The 22,243-nt window shown below is 46.9% G+C and overlaps 1 pseudogene; it reads left to right on the top strand.

The window, feature by feature from the left end:
* The window catches only part of LOC135532753 (papilin-like), an 89,972-nt pseudogene extending 68,138 nt beyond the window's left edge, over positions 1 to 21,834 (top strand).
* Positions 21,835 to 22,243: the final 409 nt, after the last annotated feature.

Here is a 22,243-nt window from a genome sequence, read left to right as displayed (position 1 = left end):
ACTGCAGTCAGGAGAGGGAGAGGGGTAGACCTGAGCGTGGTAGGTACTGCAGTCTGGAGAGGGGGAGACCTGAGCGTGGTAGGTACTGCAGTCTGGAGAGGGGGAGACCTGAGCGTGGTAGGTACTGCAGTCAGGAGAGGGAGAGGGGGAGACCTGAGCGTGGTAGGTACTGCAGTCTGGAGAGGGGGAGACCTGAGTGTGGTAGGTACTGCAGTCAGGAGAGGGGGAGACCTGAGCGTGGTAGGTACTGCAGTCAGGAGAGGGGGAGACCTGAGCGTGGTAGGTACTGCAGTCAGGAGAGGGAGAGGGGGAGACCTGAGCGTGGTAGGTACTACAGTCTGGAGAGGGGGAGACCTGAGTGTGGTAGGTACTGCAGTCAGGAGAGGGGGAGACCTGAGCGTGGTAGGTACTGCAGTCAGGAGAGGGAGAGGGGGAGACCTGAGCGTGGTAGGTACTGCAGTCTGGAGAGGGGGAGACCTGAGTGTGGTAGGTACTGCAGTCAGGAGAGGGGGAGACCTGAGCGTGGTAGGTACTGCAGTCAGGAGAGGGAGAGGGGGAGACCTGAGCGTGGTAGGTACTGCAGTCAGGAGAGGGAGAGGGGGAGACCTGAGCGTGGTAGGTACTGCAGTCTGGAGAGGGGAGACCTGAGTGTGGTAGGTACTGCATTCAGGAGAGGGGAGACCTGAGCGTGGTAGGTACTGCAGTCAGGAGAGGGAGAGGGGTAGACCTGAGCGTGGTAGGTACTGCAGTCTGGAGAGGGAGAGGGGTAGACCTGAGAGAGGGGTAGACCTGAGCGTGGTAGGTACTGCAGTCTGGAGAGGGGTAGACCTGAGTGTGGTAGGTACTGCATTCAGGAGAGGGGGAGACCTGAGTGTGGTAGGTACTGCAGTCTGGAGAGGGAGAGGGGTAGACCTGAGTGTGGTAGGTACTGCAGTCAGGAGAGGGAGAGGGGTAGACCTGAGTGTGGTAGGTACTGCAGTCTGGAGAGGGAGAGGGGTAGACCTGAGCGTGGTAGGTACTGCAGTCAGGAGAGGGAGAGGGGTAGACCTGAGCGTGGTAGGTACTGCAGTCTGGAGAGGGGTAGACCTGAGCGTGGTAGGTACTGCAGTCAGGAGAGGGAGAGGGGTAGACCTGAGCGTGGTAGGTACTGCAGTCAGGAGAGGGAGAGGGGTAGACCTGAGCGTGGTAGGTACTGTGGTCAGGAGAGGGAGAGGGGTAGATCTGAGCGTGGTAGGTACTGCAGTCAGGAGAGGGGGAGACCTGAGTGTGGTAGGTACTGCAGTCAGGAGAGGGAGAGGGTAGACCTGAGCGTGGTAGGTACTGCAGTCTGGAGAGGGGTAGACCTGAGCGTGGTAGGTACTGCAGTCAGGAGAGGGAGAGGGGTAGACCTGAGCGTGGTAGGTACTGCAGTCAGGAGAGGGAGAGGGGTAGACCTGAGCGTGGTAGGTACTGTGGTCAGGAGAGGGAGAGGGGTAGATCTGAGCGTGGTAGGTACTGCAGTCAGGAGAGGGGTAGACCTGAGTGTGGTAGGTACTGCAGTCAGGAGAGGGGTAGACCTGAGTGTGGTAGGTACTGCAGTCAGGAGAGGGAGAGGGGTAGATCTGAGCGTGGTAGGTACTGCAGTCAGGAGAGGTGTAGACCTGAGCGTGGTAGGTACTGCAGTCAGGAGAGGGAGAGGGGTAGACCTGAGCGTGGTAGGTATTGCAGTCAGGAGAGGGAGAGGGGTAGACCTGAGTGTGGTAGGTACTGCAGTCAGGAGAGGGAGAGACCTGAGTGTGGTAGGTACTGCAGTCAGGAGAGGGGTAGACCTGAGTGTGGTAGGTACTGCAGTCTGGAGAGGGGGAGACCTGAGCGTGGTAGGTACTGCAGTCAGGAGAGGGAGAGGGGTAGACCTGAGTGTGGTAGGTACTGCAGTTAGGAGAGGGAGAGGGGTAGACCTGAGCGTGGTAGGTACTGCAGTCAGGAGAGGGAGAGACCTGAGTGTGGTAGGTACTGCAGTCAGGAGAGGGAGAGGGGTAGATCTGAGCGTGGTAGGTACTGCAGTCAGGAGAGGTGTAGACCTGAGCGTGGTAGGTATTGCAGTCAGGAGAGGGAGAGGGGTAGACCTGAGTGTGGTAGGTACTGCGGTCAGGAGAGGGAGAGGGGTAGACCTGAGTGTGGTAGGTACTGCAGTCAGGAGAGGGAGAGGGGTAGACCTGAGCGTGGTAGGTACTGCAGTCAGGAGAGGGAGAGGGGTAGACCTGAGTGTGGTAGGTACTGCAGTCTGGAGAGGGGTAGACCTGAGTGTGGTAGGTACTGCAGTCAGGAGAGGGAGAGGGGGAGACCTGAGCGTGGTAGGTACTGCAGTCAGGAGAGGTGTAGACCTGAGCGTGGTAGGTACTGCAGTCTGGAGAGGGAGAGGGGGAGACCTGAGTGTGGTAGGTACTGCAGTCAGGAGAGGGAGAGGGGTAGACCTGAGTGTGGTAGGTACTGCAGTCAGGAGATGGAGAGGGGTAGACCTGAGTGTGGTAGGTACTGCAGTCAGGAGAGGGAGAGGGGTAGACCTGAGTGTGGTAGGTACTGCAGTCAGGAGATGGAGAGGGGTAGACCTGAGGTGCTAACTCTCCTTCCCCTTGGCCCTAATCCAGTGTGTTGGGGATCCCAAAGAACGGTGGAGTTTTTTTCCATAACACTACACAGCTGAATTAATAGAATCAAAGCTTGACGATGAGGTGATTATTTGAAAGGCATAAAAAATATAAAACAAAACGTGCACCCTTCAGGGTCCCCAGGACCGAGTTTGGGAAACGTTTCCCCAACCGTTTGATGTTTTATAGAGGGTGGAAACTCCACCACGACCCTACAATGTCTCACGTTAGACGGCAACACTCCGACATGACCCTCGACCTCCCTAACGAACACATGGAATTTAGGTTTTTGCTGATCAGCATAACACTTGTTCCTAATTCTGAAAATCACTCCGCTCTCGGGCAGCTGTGACGGCACTGGTTACTACGGATCAGCGCATGCTAACTTGCTCCAGCTAGTAGCCTGGAACAAGGTTATTGGACTGGTCAAACGGTAGCTAGTTTGCCACCTTGTTGCTGATGTTGTAAAGGGCCAAAGTTGTGGGACTGTTCTCAGAAATCAGCACGTATCTTGACTCTTTGACGGTTGGCACTGTGCCTCCCTACTTTGGAACGTTTGGCCGATGCGATAACGTGAGATAATGCACTGCTTCATACCTACTGTTCAGATCTAGAAACAGGAAGAGGGTCTAGTTTTATTATTGGACGAGTGATCAATCCCACTGTATGTTGTGTTCTCTGCAGTGTTCAGTTTAACTAGCTACATTGTGTTGTGTTCTCTCCAGTGTTCAGTTTAACTAGCTACATTGTGTTGTGTTCTCTCCAGTGTTCAGTTTAACTAGCTACATTGTATTGTGTTCTCTCCAGTGTTCAGTTTAACTAGCAACATTGTGTTGTGTTCTCTGCAGTGTTCAGTTTAACTAGCTACATTGTGTTGTGTTCTCTGCAGTGTTCAGTTTAACTAGCAACATTGTGTTGTGTTCTCTCCAGTGTTCAGTTTAACTAGCTACATTGTGTTGTGTTCTCTCTAGTGTTCAGTTTAACTAGCTACATTGTGTTGTGTTCTCTCCAGTGTTCAGTTTAACTAGCTACATTGTGTTGTGTTCTCTCCAGTTTTCAGTTTAACTAGCTACATTGTGTTGTGTTCTCTCCAGTGTTCAGTTTAACTAGCTACATTGTGTTGTGTTCTCTGCAGTGTTCAGTTTAACTAGCTACATTGTGTTGTGTTCTCTGCAGTGTTCAGTTTAACTAGCTACATTGTGTTGTGTTCTCTCCAGTGTTCAGTTTTACTAGCTACATTGTGTTGTGTTCTCTCCAGTGTTCAGTTTAACTAGCTACATTGTGTTGTGTTCTCTGCAGTGTTCCGTTTTACTAGCTACATTGTGTTGTGTTCTCTGCAGTGCTCAGTGACATGTGGGACAGGGGATCAGTCCAGAGAGGTGATGTGTCGGAGCAGCATCAGTCCAGCTAGCAGACACCTCCTCGTCGCCTCACTCCGCCCCCAGCCGCCCAGCCCTGCTCCATGCCCGCATGCCTACTGGCTGTCAGCTGGCACGTTGGAGACTGGGGACTGGTGAGTGGAACAGACAGACACACAAACTCATTGCACACACACGCTTATGCAATTAACACACACACACGCACATGCACACGCACACGCACACACACACACCTCTCCTCCTCCTCTCCACCTCTCCTCACCTCTCCTCTCCTCTCCTCCTCTCCACCTCTCCTCCTCTCTCCTCCTCTCCACCTCTCCTCCTCCTCTCTCCTCCTCTTCACCTCTCCACCTCTCCTCCTCCTCTCCACCTCTCCTCCTCCTCTCCACCTCTCCTCCTCTCCTCCTCCTCTCTCCTCCTCCTCTTCACCTCTCCACCTCTCCTCCTCCTCTCCTCCTCCTCTCTCCTCCTCCTCTTCACCTCTCCACCTCTCCTCCTTCTCTCCTCCTCTCCTCCTTTCTCCTCCTCTCCTCTCCACCTCTCCTCCTCCTCTTCACCTCTCCACCTGTCCTCCTCCTCTCCACCTCTCCTCCTCTCCTCCTCCTCTCTCCTCCTCTTCACCTCTCCACCTCTCCTCCTCTCCTCCTCCTCTCTCCTCCTCCTCTTCACCTCTCCACCTCTCCTCCTCCTCTCCACCTGTCCTCCTCCTCTCTCCTCCTCCTCTTCACCTCTCCACCTCTCCTCCTCCTCTTCACCTCTCCACCTCTCCTCCTCCTCTCCTCTCCTCTCCACCTCATCTCCTCTCCTTCTCCTCTCTCCTCCTCCTCTTCACCTCATCTCCTCTCCTCCTCCTCTCCACCTCTCCATCTCTCCACCTCTCCTCCTCTCATCTCCTCTCTACCTCATCTCCTATCCTCCTCTCTCCTCCTCTCCACCTCTCCTCCTCTCCTCCACCTCTCCACCTCTCCTCCTCCTCTCTCCTCCTCCTCCTCTCCTCTCCTCTCCTCTCCATCTCATCTCCTCTCCCCCTCTCCTCCTCTCCTCCTATTTTCTCTCCTCATTTCCTCTCCTCATTTCCTCTCCTCCTCTCCTCCACTCTTCTCCACCTCTCCTCTCTCCTCTCCTCTCCCTCTCCTCTCCTCTCCTCTCCTCTCTCTCCTCTCCTCTCCTCTCCTCTCCTCTCCTCTCCCTCTCCCTCTCCCTCTCCTCTCCTCTCCTCTCCTCTCCTCTCCTCCCTCTCCCTCTCCCCCTCCTCTCTCCCCCTCCTCTCCTCTCCTCCTCTCCACCTCTCCTCCTCCTATTCTCTCTCCTCATTTCCTCTCCTCCTCTCCTCCACTCCTCTCCACCTCTCCTCCTCTCCTCCTCTCTTGTCTCCAGTGCTCTAAGAGCTGTGAGTCAGGTCTGCGTGAGCGCCAGGTGATGTGTTCTGACAGAGAGAGGAACCTGTACCCAGTGGAACGTTGTAACTCCGTCCCCAAACCCCTCACAGTGGAGACCTGCAACACACAGCCCTGCTACAGCCCACAGGGTGAGACATGGTGTGTGTGTGTGTGTGTGTGTGTGTGTGTGTGTGTGTGTGTGTGTGTGTGTGTGTGGGTGGGTGGGTGGGTGGCTGGGTGGCTGGGTGTGTGTGTGTGCTGATTGTCGTCGAAATTGACATGAATCTCAACCATATAATCTACAGAATACATCTGTAATTCTGTGTCTCTTCTTGTTGTTGTCCAGTTGTCCCCAGTGTATATGTATGTATATAATCTGAACTATAGATATGAGAGTCTATCTCTTCTTCCTGTTGTTGTCCCCAGTGTATATGTATGTATATAATCTACAGAATACATCTGTAATTCTGTGTCTCTTCTTCTTGTTGTTGTCCAGTTGTCCCCAGCATGCAGGATCCCAGAGGACAAGACAACACACAGCACGGCGTCCCAGATCACAATACAGGTTGTTCCTAACTCCATCTATCTGTCCCAGTGAACTTGAGTGTTCTTGACTTTCATACAGGTGCATAATATATACAAAAGTAAGTGGACACCCATTCAAATGAGTGGATTCTGCTATTTCAGCCAAACCTGTTGCAGACTGGTGTGTAAAATCGAGAACACTGCCATGCGATCTCCAAAGACAAATATTTGCAGTAGAATGACCTTACTGAAGAGCTCAGTGACTTTCGAATGAAGGCATCGTCAAAGGATGCCAAAATTGCTTCCCTGCTAGAGCTGCCCCCCGGTCAAGTGTAAGTGCTGTTATTGTGAAGTGGAAACCTCTAGGAGCAACAACGGCTCAGCCGTGAAGTGGTAGGCCACACAAGCTCAAAGAACGGGACCGCCGAGTGCTGAAACACTTAGGGTGTAGAAATCGTCTGGCCTCGGTTGCAACCCTCACTACTGAGTTCCAAACTGCCTCTGGAAGCAACGTCAGCACAAGAGCTGTCTGTCGGGAACTTCATGAAATGGGTTTCCATGGCCGAGCAGCCGCACACAAGCCTAAGATCACCACGCTCAATGCCAAGCGTCACCTGGAGCTCGCCGCTATTGGACTCTGGAGCAGTGGAATCGTGTTCTCTGGAGTGATGAATCACGCTTCACCATCTGGCAGTAAGACTGACAAATTTGGGTTTTGGTGGATGCCAGGAGAACGCTACCTGCAACCAATGCAGAATGCCAACTGTAAGGTTTGGTGGAGGAGGAATAATTGTCTGGGGCTGTTTTTCATGGTTCGGGCTAGGCCCCTTCTAGTGAAGGGAAATCTTAACGCTACAGCGTACAATGACATTCTAGATGATTCTGTGCTTCCAACTGTCTGGCAACAGCCCCCCCCCCCCCCTGTCCCTCTCCTCCAGCCCCCCCACCCCCCTGTCCCTCTCCTCCAGTTCCGCCCCACCCCCTGTCCCTCTCCTCCAGCCCCCCACCCCCTGTCCCTCTCCTCCAGCCCCCATCCTAATTATCCTGTTCTGATTGACATGTTTTCGGGGGTCCGTAGGATTGGGCAGTCTGATTAAAATATTTGGAGGCACTGGAGTGTGTGAGTGAGCGCTGGCCTGGACAGTGACTCTGTCTGTCCTGTTCTGCCTGAACTTGTGTGTGTTTGGTCTACCTGGTGGTGGTGCAGATGGGCAGGCTGGATGGAGCTGTGATGTCAGTCCTACTGTGGTATATATCCTAGTTCTACTGTGGTGCATATCCTACTGTGGTGTATACCCTACTGTGGTATATATCCTAGTTCTACTGTGGTGCATATCCTACTGTGGTGTATATCCTACTGTGGTGTATACCCTACTGTGGTGTATACCCTACTGTGGTGTATACCCTACTGTGGTGTATATCCTACTGCGGTGTATATCCTACTGTGGTGTATATCCTACTGTGGTGTATATCCTACTGTGGTGTATATCCTACTGCAGTATATATCCTAGTTCTACTATGGTGTATATCCTAGTTCTACTGTGGTGTATATCCTACTGTGGTGTATATCCTAGTTCTACTGCGGTGTTTTTTCCTACTGTGGTGTTTTTTCCTACTGTGGTGTATATCCTACTGTGGTGTTTACCCTACTGTGGTGTATATCCTACTGTGGTGTATATCCTACTGTGGTGTATATCCTACTGTGGTGTATATCCTACTGCGGTGTTTACCCTACTGTGGTGTTTACCCTACTGTGGTGTATATCCTATTCCTACTGTGGTGTATATCCTATTCCTACTGTGGTGTATATCCTACTGTGGTGTATATCCTACTGTGGTGTATATCCTACTGTGGTGTATATCCTACTGTGGTGTATATCCTACTGCGGTATTACCCTACTGTGGTGTATATCCTACTGTGGTGTATATCCTACTGCAGTATATATCCTAGTTCTACTATGGTGTATATCCTAGTTCTACTGTGGTGTATTTCCTACTGTGGTGTATATCCTAGTTCTACTGTGGTGTATATCCTACTGTGGTGTATATCCTACTGCAGTATATATCCTAGTTCTACTATGGTGTATATCCTAGTTCTACTGTGGTGTATATCCTACTGTGGTGTATATCCTACTGCAGTATATATCCTAGTTCTACTATGGTGTATATCCTAGTTCTACTGTGGTGTATATCCTACTGTGGTGTATATCCTACTGCGGTGTATATCCTACTGTGGTGTATATCCTACTGTGGTGTATACCCTACTGTGGTGTTTACCCTACTGTGGTGTATATCCTAGTCCTACTGTGGTGTATATCCTACTGTGGTGTATATCCTACTGTGGTGTATACCCTACTGTGGTGTTTACCCTACTGTGGTGTATATCCTAGTCCTACTGTGGTGTATATCCTACTGTGGTGTATATCCTACTGTGGTGTATATCCTACTGTGGTGTATATCCTACTGCGGTATTACCCTACTGTGGTGTATATCCTACTGTGGTGTATATCCTACTGTGGTGTATATCCTACTGCAGTATATATCCTAGTTCTACTATGGTGTATATCCTAGTTCTACTGTGGTGTATTTCCTACTGTGGTGTATATCCTAGTTCTACTGTGGTGTATATCCTAGTCCTACTGTGGTGTATATCCTACTGTGGTGTATATCCTACTGTGGTGTATATCCTAGTTCTACTGTGGTGTATATCCTAGTTCTACTGTGGTGTATATCCTACTGTGGTGTATACCCTACTGCGGTGTATATCCTACTGTGGTGTATATCCTACTGCAGTATATATCCTAGTTCTACTGTGGTATATATCCTAGTTCTACTATGGTGTATATCCTAGTTCTACTGTGGTGTATATCCTACTGTGGTGTATATCCTAGTCCTACTGCGGTGTATATCCTACTGTGGTGTATATCCTAGTTCTACTGTGGTGTATATCCTAGTTCTACTGCGGCGTATATCCTAGTTCTACTATGGTGTATATCCTAGGTCTACTGTGGTGTATATCCTAGTTCTACTGTGGTGTATATCCTAGTTCTACTGTGGTGTATATCCTAGTTCTACTATGGTGTATATCCTAGTTCTACTGTGGTGTTTTTTCCTACTGCGGTGTATATCCTAGTACTACTGCGGTGTAGTGGTGTACCTACAGTGCTGTGTAGTCTGGGTGGTGTCTACAGTGCTGGGTAGTCTGGGTGGTGTCTACAGTGCTGGGTAGTCTGGGTGGTGTCTACAGTGCTGGGTAGTCTGGGTGGTGTCTACAGTGCTGTGTAGTCTGGGTGGTGTCTACAGTGCTGTGTAGTCTGGGTGGTGTCTACAGTGCTGGGTAGTCTGGGTGGTGTCTACAGTGCTGTGTAGTCTGGGTGGTGTCTACAGTGCTGGGTAGTCTGGGTGGTGTCTACAGTGCTGGGTAGTCTGGGTGGTGTCTACAGTGCTGTGTAGTCTGGGTGGTGTCTACAGTGCTGGGTAGTCTGGGTGGTGTCTACAGTGCTGTGTAGTCTGGGTGGTGTAGGTACCGTGCTGGGTAGTCTGGGTGGTGTCTACAGTGCTGGGTAGTCTGGGTGGTGTATACAGTGCTGTGTAGTCTGGGTGGTGTAGCTACTGTGCTGTGTAGTCTGGGTGGTGTAGCTACAGTGCTGTGTAGTCTGGGTGGTGTAGCTACAGTGCTGTGTAGTCTGGGTGGTGTAGCTACCGTGCTGTGTAGTCTGGGTGGTGTAGCTACAGTGCTGTGTAGTCTGGGTGGTGTAGCTACAGTGCTGTGTAGTCTGGGTGGTGTAGCTACAGTGCTGTGTAGTCTCTACTTGGATCTATTGATGTCATTCATGTGGTGTTGTCAAGAGACAAGAAACAGACTGGCACTCAGCATAAACATCTTCTCTCTACCCTGTGTTGAGTTACAGAACCTCTCTCTACCCTGTGTTGAGTTACAGAACCTCTCTCTCTACCCTGTGTTGAGTTACAGAACCTCTCTCTACCCTGTGTTGAGTTACAGAACCTCTCTCTCTACCCTGTGTTGATTTACAGAACCTCTCTCTACCCTGTGTTGAGTTACAGAACCTCTCTCTACCCTGTGTTGAGTTACAGAACCTCTCTCTACCCTGTGTTGATTTACAGAACCTCTCTCTACCCTGTGTTGATTTACAGAACCTCTCTCTCTACCCTGTGTTGAGTTACAGAACCTCTCTCTACCCTGTGTTGAGTTACAGAACCTCTCTCTACCCTTTGTTGAGTTACAGAACCTCTCTCTACCCTGTGTTGAGTTACAGAACCTCTCTCTACCCTGTGTTGATTTACAGAACCTCTCTCTACCCTGTGTTGAGTTACAGAACCTCTCTCTACCCTGTGTTGAGTTACAGAACCTCTCTCTACCCTGTGTTGATTTACAGAACCTCTCTACCCTGTGTTGAGTTACAGAACCTCTCTCTACCCTGTGTTGATTTACAGAACCTCTCTCTACCCTGTGTTGATTTACAGAACCTCTCTCTCTACCCTGTGTTGAGTTACAGAACCTCTCTCTACCCTGTGTTGAGTTACAGAACCTCTCTCTACCCTGTGTTGATTTACAGAACCTCTCTCTACCCTGTGTTGAGTTACAGAACCTCTCTCTACCCTGTGTTGATTTACAGAACCTCTCTACCCTGTGTTGATTTACAGAACCTCTCTCTCTACCCTGTGTTGAGGTACAGAACCTCTCTCTACCCTGTGTTGAGTTACAGAACCTCTCTCTACCCTGTGTTGAGTTACAGAACCTCTCTCTACCCTGTGTTGATTTACAGAACCTCTCTCTCTACCCTGTGTTGATTTACAGAACCTCTCTCTACCCTGTGTTGATTTACAGAACCTCTCTCTACCCTGTGTTGAGTTACAGAACCTCTCTCTACCCTGTGTTGATTTACAGAACCTCTCTCTCTACCCTGTGTTGAGTTACAGAACCTCTCTCTACCCTGTGTTGATTTACAGAACCTCTCTCTACCCTGTGTTGAGGTACAGAACCTCTCTCTACCCTGTGTTGATTTACAGAACCTCTCTCTCTACCCTGTGTTGAGGTACAGAACCTCTGTGTTGATTTACTCTCTACCCTGTGTTGATTTACAGAACCTTACAGAACCTCTCTCTACCCTGTGTTGATTTACAGAACCTCTCTCTACCCTGTGTTGATTTACAGAACCTCTCTCTACCCTGTGTTGATTTACAGAACCTCTCTCTACCCTGTGTTGAGTTACAGAACCTCTCTCTCTACCCTGTGTTGAGTTACAGAACCTCTCTCTACCCTGTGTTGAGTTACAGAACCTCTCTCTACCCTGTGTTGAGTTACAGAACCTCTCTCTCTACCCTGTGTTGAGTTACAGAACCTCTCTACCCTGTGTTGAGTTACAGAACCTCTCTCTACCCTGTGTTGAGTTACAGAACCTCTCTCTACCCTGTGTTGAGTTACAGAACCTCTCTCTACCCTGTGTTGAGTTACAGAACCTCTCTCTACCCTGTGTTGAGTTACAGAACCTCTCTCTACCCTGTGTTGAGTTACAGAACCTCTCTCTCTACCCTGTGTTGAGTTACAGAACCTCTCTCTCTACCCTGTGTTGAGGTACAGAACCTCTCTCTACCCTGTGTTGAGGTACAGAACCTCTCTCTACCCTGTGTTGATTTACAGAACCCTCTCTCTACCCTGTGTTGATTTACAGAACCTCTCTCTACCCTGTGTTGAGGTACAGAACCTCTCTCTACCCTGTGTTGAGTTACAGAACCTGTGTTGAGTTACAGAACCTCTCTCTCTACCCTGTGTTGAGTTACAGAACCTCTCTCTCTACCCTGTGTTGAGTTACAGAACCTCTCTCTACCCTGTGTTGAGTTACAGAACCTCTCTCTACCCTGTGTTGAGTTACAGAACCTCTCTCTACCCTGTGTTGAGTTACAGAACCTCTCTCTACCCTGTGTTGAGTTACAGAACCTCTCTCTACCCTGTGTTGAGTTACAGAACCTGTGTTGAGTTACAGAACCTCTCTCTACCCTGTGTTGAGTTACAGAACCTCTCTCTACCCTGTGTTGAGTTACAGAACCTCTCTCTACCCTGTGTTGAGTTACAGAACCTCTCTCTACCCTGTGTTGAGTTACAGAACCTCTCTACCCTGTGTTGAGTTACAGAACCTCTCTCTACCCTGTGTTGAGTTACAGAACCTCTCTCTACCCTGTGTTGAGTTACAGAACCTCTCTCTACCCTGTGTTGATTTACAGAACCTCTCTCTACCCTGTGTTGAGTTACAGAACCTCTCTCTACCCTGTGTTGAGTTACAGAACCTCTCTCTACCCTGTGTTGAGGTACAGAACCTCTCTCTACCCTGTGTTGAGGTACAGAACCTCTCTCTCTACCCTGTGTTGAGTTACAGAACCTCTCTCTACCCTGTGTTGAGTTACAGAACCTCTCTCTACCCTGTGTTGAGTTACAGAACCTCCCTCTACCCTGTGTTGAGTTACAGAACCTCTCTCTACCCTGTGTTGATTTACAGAACCTCTCTCTACCCTGTGTTGAGTTACAGAACCTCTCTCTACCCTGTGTTGAGGTACAGAACCTCTCTCTCTACCCTGTGTTGAGTTACAGAACCTCTCTATCCTGTGTTGAGTTGTGTTGGCAGAACCTGTATCTACCGTTGCCCCCTATGTAATTACTATGCTTGTCTCTCTCAGTCCTCAGACCAGACTCTGCTGACCACCAGACCAACACAGTGTACCATGGTCACAGCTCCGGGCCAGCCCAACACTGTAGCCGGTCCTACTACGGTTGCTGTCCAGACGGAGTGATGGCTGCTGGGGGAACAGGGGGTCTGGGCTGTCCACGGGGATCCAGCCCTGAGCAGGCTGTCTGCACCACCACCAGGTAGAACACACACACACACACACACACACACACACACACACACACACACACACACACACACACACACACACACACACACACACACACACACACACACACACACACACACACACACTGAGCTCCATCCTGCCTGTCTTTCTGCACCACCAGGGGCTAGCAGGGTTTACCATATAACTCTATAGGGTCAGAGGTCTATTTGAAACATGTTCTATGGTCAGTTTGTAGCCTGGGCTGTTCTCGGGAACGATCCCCTGTTCAAACGTTCTCTTTCTCATTCCCTGACTGTCTGTCTGACTAAATGTCTCTTTCTCTCTCTCTCTCTCTCCTCTCTCTCTCTCTCTCTCTCTCTCTCTCTCTCTCTCTCTCTCTCTCTCTCTCTCTCTCTCTCTCTCTCTCTCCCCCTCTCTCTCTGTCTCTCTCTCCTCTCTCTCTCTGTCTCTCCCCCCCCCTCTCTCTCTCTCTCTCTCTCTCTCTCTCTCTTTCTCTGTCTCTCTCTCCCCCCTCTCTCTCTGATTCTCTCTCTCCCCCTCTCTCTCTCTCTCTGTCTGTCTCTCCCCCTCTCTCTCCCCCCCCAGGTATGGATGCTGCAGGGATGGTGTGACCATATCACAGGGTTCCAACAGGGAGGGCTGTGAGGAGTATGGCTGTATTAACACCAGGTACTGTATTCAGCTGAGCTCAGCTCTAACCTCATTACGGGGCTGCAATAAAGAGTAAAGGGTGGCCTCTATTTCTCTATAGGGTTTACCATGTAGGCCTATAGCTTTATAGGTAACAGACCAGTGGCATTTTCTATAGCAACTTTGTTGTCTCTCTGTTGACAGTGCTCTCTCTGTTCTCTGCTCAAACTTTCAACAGTAAAAAAATAACTACTGGTCTCTCTGTCTGCCCGTCTGTCTGTCTGTCTGTCTGTCTGTCTGTCTGTCTGTCTGTCTGTCTGTCTGTCTGTCTGTCTGTCTGTCTGTCTGTCTGTCTGCCTGCCTGCCTGCCTGCCTGCCTGCCTGCCTGTCTGTCTGCCTGTCTGCCTGTCTGCCTGCCTGCCTGTCTGTCTGCCTGCCTGCCTGCCTGCCTGCCTGCCTGCCTGTCTGCCTGTCTGTCTGTCTGTCTGTCTGTCTGTCTGTCTGTCTGCCTGTCTGTCTGCCTGTCTGCCTGTCTGCCTGTCTGCCTGTCTGTCTGCCTGTCTGCCTGTCTGTCTGCCTGCCTGTCTGCCTGTCTGTCTGTCTGCCTGTCTGTCTGTCTGTCTGTCTGTCTGCCTGTCTGTCTGTCAGGTATGGGTGTTGCAGGGATGGTGTGTCTGCAGCACAGGGACTCAACAAAGAGGGTTGTCTGGAATATGTCCCTCTAGCCCACCCCATGGTAAGTAAGGAACTGAGAGAGAGGTGGTATAGGGGGAGAGAGAAATGTTATAGAGAGAGAGTGAAGTGTTGTAGAGAGAGAGAGAAGTGTTATATAGAGAGACAAGTGTTATAGAGAGAGAGAGAAGTGTTATATATATATATAGAGACAAGTGTTATAGAGAGAGAGAGAGAAGTGTTATATATATATATATAGATTGAGGTGTTATAGAGAGAGATAAGTGTTATATATATATAGAGAGATAGAGAAGTGTTATATATAGAGAGATAAGTGTTATAGAGAGAGTGAAGTGTTGTAGAGAGAGATAGAGAAGTGTTATAGATAGAAAGAGAAGTGTTGTAGAGAGAGAGAGAGAAGTGTTATATATATAGAGAGAGAAGTGTTATATATAGAGAGAGATAAGTGTTATAGAGAGAGAGTGAAGTGTTGTAGAGAGAGAGAGAAGTGTTATATATATAGAGAGAGATAAGTGTTATATATATAGAGAGAGATACGTGTTATATATAGAGAGAGAGTGAAGTATTGTAGAGAGAGAGTGAAGTGTTGTAGAGAGAGAGAAGTGTTTTATATATATATATATATTTATATATATATATATATATATAGGGAAGTGTTATATATATATAGAGAGAGAAGTGTTATATATATATAGAGAGAAGTGTTATATATATATAGAGAGAGAAGTGTTATATATATATATAGAGAAGTGTTATATATATAGAGAGAGAAGTGTTATATATATAGAGAGAAGTGTTATATATATATAGAGAGAAGTGTTATATATGTATAGAGAGAAGTGTTATAGAGAGAGAGAAGTGTTATATATAGAGAGAGATAAGTGTTATAGTGAGATTGAAGTGTTGTAGAGAGAGAGAGAAGTGTTATAGATATAGAGAGAAGTGTTATAGAGAGAGCGTGAAGTGTTGTAGAGAGAGACAAGTGTTATAGAGAGAGAAGTGGTATATATATATATATATAGAGAGAGAAGTGTTATATATATATATATAGAGACAGAGAGATAAGTCTTATATATATATATAGAGAGAAGTGTTATAGAGAGAGAAGTGTTATAGAGAGAGACAAGTGTTATAGAGAGAGACCAGTGTTATATATAGAGAGAGAAGTGTTATATATATATAGAGAGAGAAGTGTTATATATATATATATATATATATATATAGAGAGAGAAGTGTTATATATATATAGAGACAGAGAGATAAGTGTTATATATATATAGAGAGAGAAGTGTTATAGAGAGAGAAGTGTTATAGAGAGAGAAGTGTTATAGAGAGAGAGAAGTGTTATATATAGAGAGACAAGTGTTATATATATAGAGAGAAGTGTTATATATATATATATATATAGAGACAGAGAGATAAGTCTTATATATATAGAGAGAGAAGTGTTATAGAGAGAGAGAAGTGTTATAGAGAGAGACAAGTGTTATATATAGAGAGAGAAGTGTTATATATATATATATAGAGAGAAGTGTTATATATATAGATAGTTTTGTACAGAGAGACAAGTGTTATAGAGAGTGAAAAGTGTTACAGAAAAAGAGAGTGAGTGAAGTGTTATATAGAGAAAGATAAGTGTTATATATATATATATAGAGAGAGAGAGCGAGTGAGAAGTGTTATAGAGAGAGAGAAGTGTTATAGAGAGAGAGAGTGAAGTGTTATATAGAGAAAGATAAGTGTTATATATATATATATATAGAGAGAGAGAGTGAGAAGTGTTATAGAGAGAGAGAGAAGTGTTATAGAGAGAGAGAGAGAAGTGTTATATAGAGAGAGAAGTGTTATAGAGAGAGAAAGAGAAGTGTTATAGAGAGAGACAAGTGTTATAGAGAGAGAGAAAAGTTACAGAGAGAGAGAGTGAGTGAAGTGTTATAGAGAGAGAGAGAGTGAAGTGTTATAGAGATTAGAGAAGTGTTATAGAGAGAAAGAGAAGTGTTATAGAGAGAGAGAGACAGAGAGAGTGAGAAGTGTTATATATAGAGAGAAGTGTTATAGAGAGAGAGAGTGAAGTGTTATCGAGAGAAATAGAAGTGTTATATATAGAGAAGTGTTATAGAGAGAGAGAGTGAAATGTTATAGAGAGAAAGATAAGTGTTATAGAGAGAGACAAGTGTTATAGAGAGAGAGAAGTGTTACAGAGAGAGAGAGTGAGTGAAGTGTTATAGAGAGAGAGAGAGAGTGAAGTGTTATAGAGAAAGAGAAGTGTTATAGAGAGAAAGAGAAGTGTTATAGAGAGAGACAAGTGTTATAGAGAGAGAGAAGTGTTACAGAGAGAGAGTGAGTGAAGTGTTATATAGAGAAAGATAAGTGTTATATATATATATATATATAGAGAGAGAGAGAGTGAGAAGTGTTATAGAGAGAGAAGTGTTATAGAGAGAGAGAGAGAAGTGTTATATATAGAGAGAAGTGTTATAGAGAGAAAGAGAAGTGTTATAGAGAGAGAGAGAGAGACAGAGAGAGAGAGAGAGAGAAAGTGTTATATATAGAGAGAAGTGTTATACAGAGAGAAAGAGAAGTGTTATAGAGAAAGACAAGTGTTATATAGAGAGAGAAGTGTTACAGAGAGAGAGAGAGTGAGTGAAGTGTTATAGAGAGAAAGAGAGAGAGTGAAGTGTTATAGAGATTAGAGAAGTTTTATAGAGAGAAAGAGAAGTGTTATAGAGAGAGAGAGAGAGTGAAGTGTTATCGAGAGAAAGAGAAGTGTTATAGAGAGAGACAAGTGTTATAGAGAGAGAAAGTGTTACAGAGAGAGAGAGAGTGAAGTGTTATAGAGAGAGAAGTGTTATATATAGAGAGAAGTGTTATATAGAGAGTGTTATATATAGAGAGAAGTGTTATAGAGAGAGAGAATTGTTATATATACAGTTGAAGTCAGAAGTTTACATACACCTTAGCCAAATACATTTAAACTCAGTTTTTCACAATTCCTGACAGTTAATCCTAGTATAAATTCCCTGTTTTAGGTTAGTTAGGATCACCGGTTTATTTTAAGAATGTAAATGTCAGAATAATAGTAGAGTGATTTATTTCAACTTTTATTTCTTTCATCACATTCCCAGTGGGTCAGAAGATTACATACAATCAATTAGTATTTGGCCTTTAAATTGTTTAACTTGGGTCAAACGTTTCGGGTAGCCTTCCACAAGCTTCCCACAATAAGTTGGGTGAATTCTGGCCCATTCCTCCTGACAGAGCTGGTGTAACTGAGTCAGGTTTGTAGGCCTCCTTGCTCGCACATGCTTTTTCAGTTCTGCCCACAAATTTTCTATAGGATTGAGGTCAGGGCTTTGTGATGGCCACTCCAATACCTTGACTTTGTTGTCCTTAAGCCATTTTGCCACAACTTTGGAAGTATGCTTGGGGTCATTGTCCATTTGGAAGACCCATTTGTGCCCAATGTTTAACTTCCTGACTGATGTCTTGAGATGTTGCTCCAATATATCCACATAATTTTCCACCCTTATGATGCCATCTATTTTGTGAAGTGAACCTGTCCCTCCTGCAGCAAAGCACCCCCACAACATGATGCTGCCACCCCCGTGCTCTCTCTGTCTCTCTCTCTCTGTCTCTCTCTCTGTCTCTCTGTCTCTCTGTCTCTGTCTCTCTCTCTCTCTCTCTCTCTCTCTCTGTCTCTCTCTCTCTCTGTCTCTCTCTCTCTGTCTCTCTCTCTGTCTCTCTGTCTCTCTGTCTCTGTCTCTCTCTCTCTCTCTGTCTCTCTCTCTCTCTCTCTCTCTCTCTGTCTCTCTGTCTCTCTCTCTGTCTCTCTCTCTCTGTCTCTCTGTCTCTCTGTCTCTGTCTCTCTCAATTCAATTCAATTCAATTCAAGGGGCTTTATTGGCATGGGAAACATGTGTTAACATTGCCAAAGCAAGTAAGGTATATAATATATAGTGAAATAAACAATCAAAATTAACAGTAGACATCACACATACAGAAGTTTCAAAACAATAAAGACATTACAAATGTCATATTATATATATACAGTGTTTTTACAATGTGCAAATGGTAAAGGACACAAGATAAAATAAATAAGCATAGATATGTGTATTATTTACAATGGTGCGTGTTCTTCACTGGTTGCCCTTTTCTCGTGGCAACAGGTCACAAATCTTGCCGCTCTGATGGCACACTGTGGAATTTCACCCAGTAGATATGGGAGTTTTTCAAAATTGGATTTGTTTTTCGAATTCTTTGTGGATCTGTGTAATCTGAGGGAAATATGTCTCTCTAATATGGTCATACATTGGGCAGGAGGTTAGGAAGTGCAGCTCAGTTTCCACCTCATTTTGTGGGCAGTGAGCACATAGCCTGTCTACTCTTGAGAGCCATGTCTGCCTACGGCGGCCTTTCTCAATAGCAAGGCTATGCTCGCTGAGTCTGTACATAGTCAAAGCTTTCCTTAATTTTGGGTCAGTCACAGTGGTCAGGTATTCTGCCGCTGTGTACTCTCTGTGTAGGGCCAAATAGCATTCTAGTTGCTCTGTTTTTTGTTAATTCTTTCCAATGTGTCAAGTAATTATCTTTTTGTTTTCTCATGATTTGGTTGGGTCTAATTGTGCTGCTGTCATGGGGCTCTGTAGGGTGTGTTTGTGTTTGTGAACAGAGCCCCAGGACCAGCTTGCTTAGGGGACTCTTCTCCAGGTTCATCTCTCTGTAGGTGATGGCTTTGTTGTGGAAGGTTTGGGAATCGCTTCCTTTTAGGTGGTTATAGAATTTAATTTTGAATTTAACGGCTCTTTTCTGGATTTTGATAATTAGTGGGTATCGGCCTAATTCTGCTCTGCATGCACTATTTGGTGTTCTACGTTGTACACGGAGGATATTTTTGCAGAATTCTGCGTGCAGAGTCTCAATTTGGTGTTTGTCCCATTTTGTAAAGTCTTGGTTGGTGAGCGGACCCCAGACCTCACAACCATAAAGGGCAATGGGCTCTATGACTGATTCAAGTATTTTTAGCCAAATCCTAATTGGTATGTTGAAATTTATGTTCCTTTTGATGGCATAGAATGCCCTTCTTGCCTTGTCTCTCAGATCGTTCACAGCTTTGTGGAAGTTACCTGTGGCGCTGATGTTTAGGCCAAGGTATGTATAGTTTTGTGTGCTCTAGGGCAACAGTGTCTAGATGGAATTTGTATTTGTGGTCCTGGTGACTGGACCTTTTTTGGAACACCATTATTTTGGTCTTACTGAGATTTACTGTCAGGGCCCAGGTCTGACAGAATCTGTGCATAAGATCTAGGTGCTGCTGTAGGCCCTCCTTGGTTGGTGACAGAAGCACCAGATCATCAGCAAACAGCAGACATTTGACTTCAGATTCTAGTAGGGTGAGGCTGGGTGCTGCAGACTTTTCTAGTGCCCGTGCCAGTTCGTTGATATATATGTTGAAGAGGGTGGGGCTTAAGCTGCATCCCTGTCTCACCCCACGACCCTGTGTGAAGAAATTTGTGTGTTTTTTTGCCAATTTTAACCGCACACTTGTTGTTTGTGTACATGGATTTTATGATGTCGTATGTTTTACCCCCAACACCACTTTCCATCAGTTTGTATAGCAGACCCTCATGCCAAATTGAGTCGAAGGCTTTTTTGAAATCAACAAAGCATGAGAAGACTTTGCCTTTGTTTTGGTTTGTTTGGTTGTCAATTAGGGTGTGCAGGGTGAATACATGGTCTGTTGTACGGTAATTTGGTAAAAAGCCAATTTGACATTTGCTCAGTCATTGTTTTCATTGAGGAAGTGTACGAGTCTGCTGTTAATGATAATGCAGGATTTTCCCAAGGTTACTGTTGACGCATATTCCACGGTAGTTATTGGGGTCAAATTTGTCTCCATTTTTGTGGATTGGGGTGATCAGTCCTTGGTTCCAAATATTGGGGAAGATGCCAGAGCTAAGGATGATGTTAAAGAGTTTTAGTATAGCCAATTGGAATTTGTTGTCTGTATATTTGATCATTTCATTGAGGATACCATCAACACCACAGGCCTTTTTGGGTTGGAGGTTTTTATTTTGTCCTGTAACTCATTCAATATAATTGGAGAATCCAGTGGGTTCTGGTAGTCTTTAATAGTTGATTCTAAGATCTGTATTTGATCATGTATATGTTTTTGCTCTTTATTCTTTGTTATAGAGCCAAAAAGATTGGAGAAGTGGTTTACCCATACATCTCCATTTTGGATAGATAATTCTTCGTGTTGTTGTTTGTTTAGTGTTTTCCAATTTTCCCAGAAGTGGTTAGAGTCTATGGATTCTTCAATTACATTGAGCTGATTTCTGACATGCTGTTCCTTCTTTTTCCGTAGTGTATTTCTGTATTGTTTTAGTGATTCACCATAGTGAAGGCGTAGACTCAGGTTTTCCGGGTCTCTATGTTTTTGGTTGGACAGGTTTCTCAATTTCTTTCTTAGATTTTTGCATTCTTCATCAAACCATTTGTCATTGTTGTTAATTTTCTTCGGTTTTCTATTTGAGATTTTTAGATTTGATAGGGAAGCTGAGAGGTCAAATATACTGTTAAGATTTTCTACTGCCAAGTTTACACCTTCACTATTACACTATTACTATTACACTATTACTCTCTCTCTCTCTGTCTCTCTCTGTCTCTCTCTCTGTCTCTCTCTCTCTCTCTCTCTCTCTCTGTCTCTCTGTCTCTCTCTCTCTCTGTCTCTCTGTCTCTCTCTCTGTCTCTCTCTCTGTCTCTCTCTGTCTCTCTCTCTCTCTCTCTCTCTCTCTCTCTCTCTCTCTCTCTCTCTCTCTGTCTCTCTCTCCCTCTCTCTCTCTCTCTCTCTCTCTCTCTCTCTCTCTCTCTGTCTCTCTCTCCCTCAGGCTCCTACTACTCCCCTCCTACCAGCTGAGAACGGTATCCAGTGCCGTCTGACCACCTACGGCTGCTGTTCGACCGTACGTCAGCCGCCGCAGGTCCCGATGGAGAGGGCTGCCCCACTCCACCCGACAATGGTAGGACAGGGACGGGGAGGAGGGGGGTGAGGAGGTGAGGAGGGGCTGGGCGGGAGGAAGAGAAGGGAGACAGGATTTAGGAATGCTGATAAAAAGGGCAGGAAGTTAATGTTATAGATCATTTATTGTTTTTGTTTTCTGTGTTTTGTTGCATGGTATTGGTGCTACCTTAACACGATACCTAACGACCTCGCCAAGGGGTTCGGATCACTTGGCGTGGCGGCTAAAGGGTTGGGTTGACATTCTCTCGACCCGGGTTCGAGTCTCGGTCGGAGCTCCCCTCAGAATTCGCTACTATCTTCCCTGTTTCTCCCCCATTCTATAGTTCCCAGAACCACCTGTTCTCTGCCCAAGGCGGCCGGCTCCTGCAGTGCCTGGACGGCACGATACTTCTATGACGTCACCGCCGCCAAGTGCTCCCACTTCTGGTACGGTGGCTGCCACGGCAACGACAACAACTTCCTGACCCGCGGAGACTGTCAGAGCAGGTGCCCTGGGGCCCGGACCAGCCAGACCAGCCACACCTACCAGCCGAGCCAGTCGGGCCATGACATGCGCAGGGTCTTCACGGTGCAAACGCGGCAGCTCAGGGGATCCACTGGAGGGCGCAAGGGAGCCATCGCTGCAGACCACGCCCACTGGGCCAGGGTCCATGTCCGGCCCCGCCGCCCAGCCACCTACTCCGTTCAGCAAACCCTCCCTGCAGCGAGGTAAGACCCTGAGGACCGACCAGCACCCAACCCTGCTGCTCCATCCGCTGCCAACCAGCTGGCTCGGTAACACTGCTTCCCCTGACATAATCCAATGGGAAACAAGCCACAGCCTAAAGAGACACACACACACACACACACACACACACACTTCAAAGCAAACTATCCCAACACTATCCCCACACTATCCCCCCACTATCCCCCCACTATCCCCCCACTATCCCCACACTATCCCCCCACTATCCCCCCCCACTATCCCCCCACTATCCCCCTATCCCCACTATCCCCCCACTATCCCCCCACTATCCCCCACTATCCCCCCACTATCCCCCACTATCCCCCCACTATCCCCCCACTATCCCCACACTATCCCCCCACTATCCCCCACTATCCCCCACTATCCCCACAC

This window comes from Oncorhynchus masou, unplaced genomic scaffold (genome assembly GCF_036934945.1).
Source record: "Oncorhynchus masou masou isolate Uvic2021 unplaced genomic scaffold, UVic_Omas_1.1 unplaced_scaffold_2008, whole genome shotgun sequence".
Lineage (NCBI taxonomy): Eukaryota > Metazoa > Chordata > Actinopteri > Salmoniformes > Salmonidae > Oncorhynchus > Oncorhynchus masou.
Note: the sequence above shows the minus strand (reverse complement) of the source record. Positions and strands in the feature narration are given on the sequence as shown.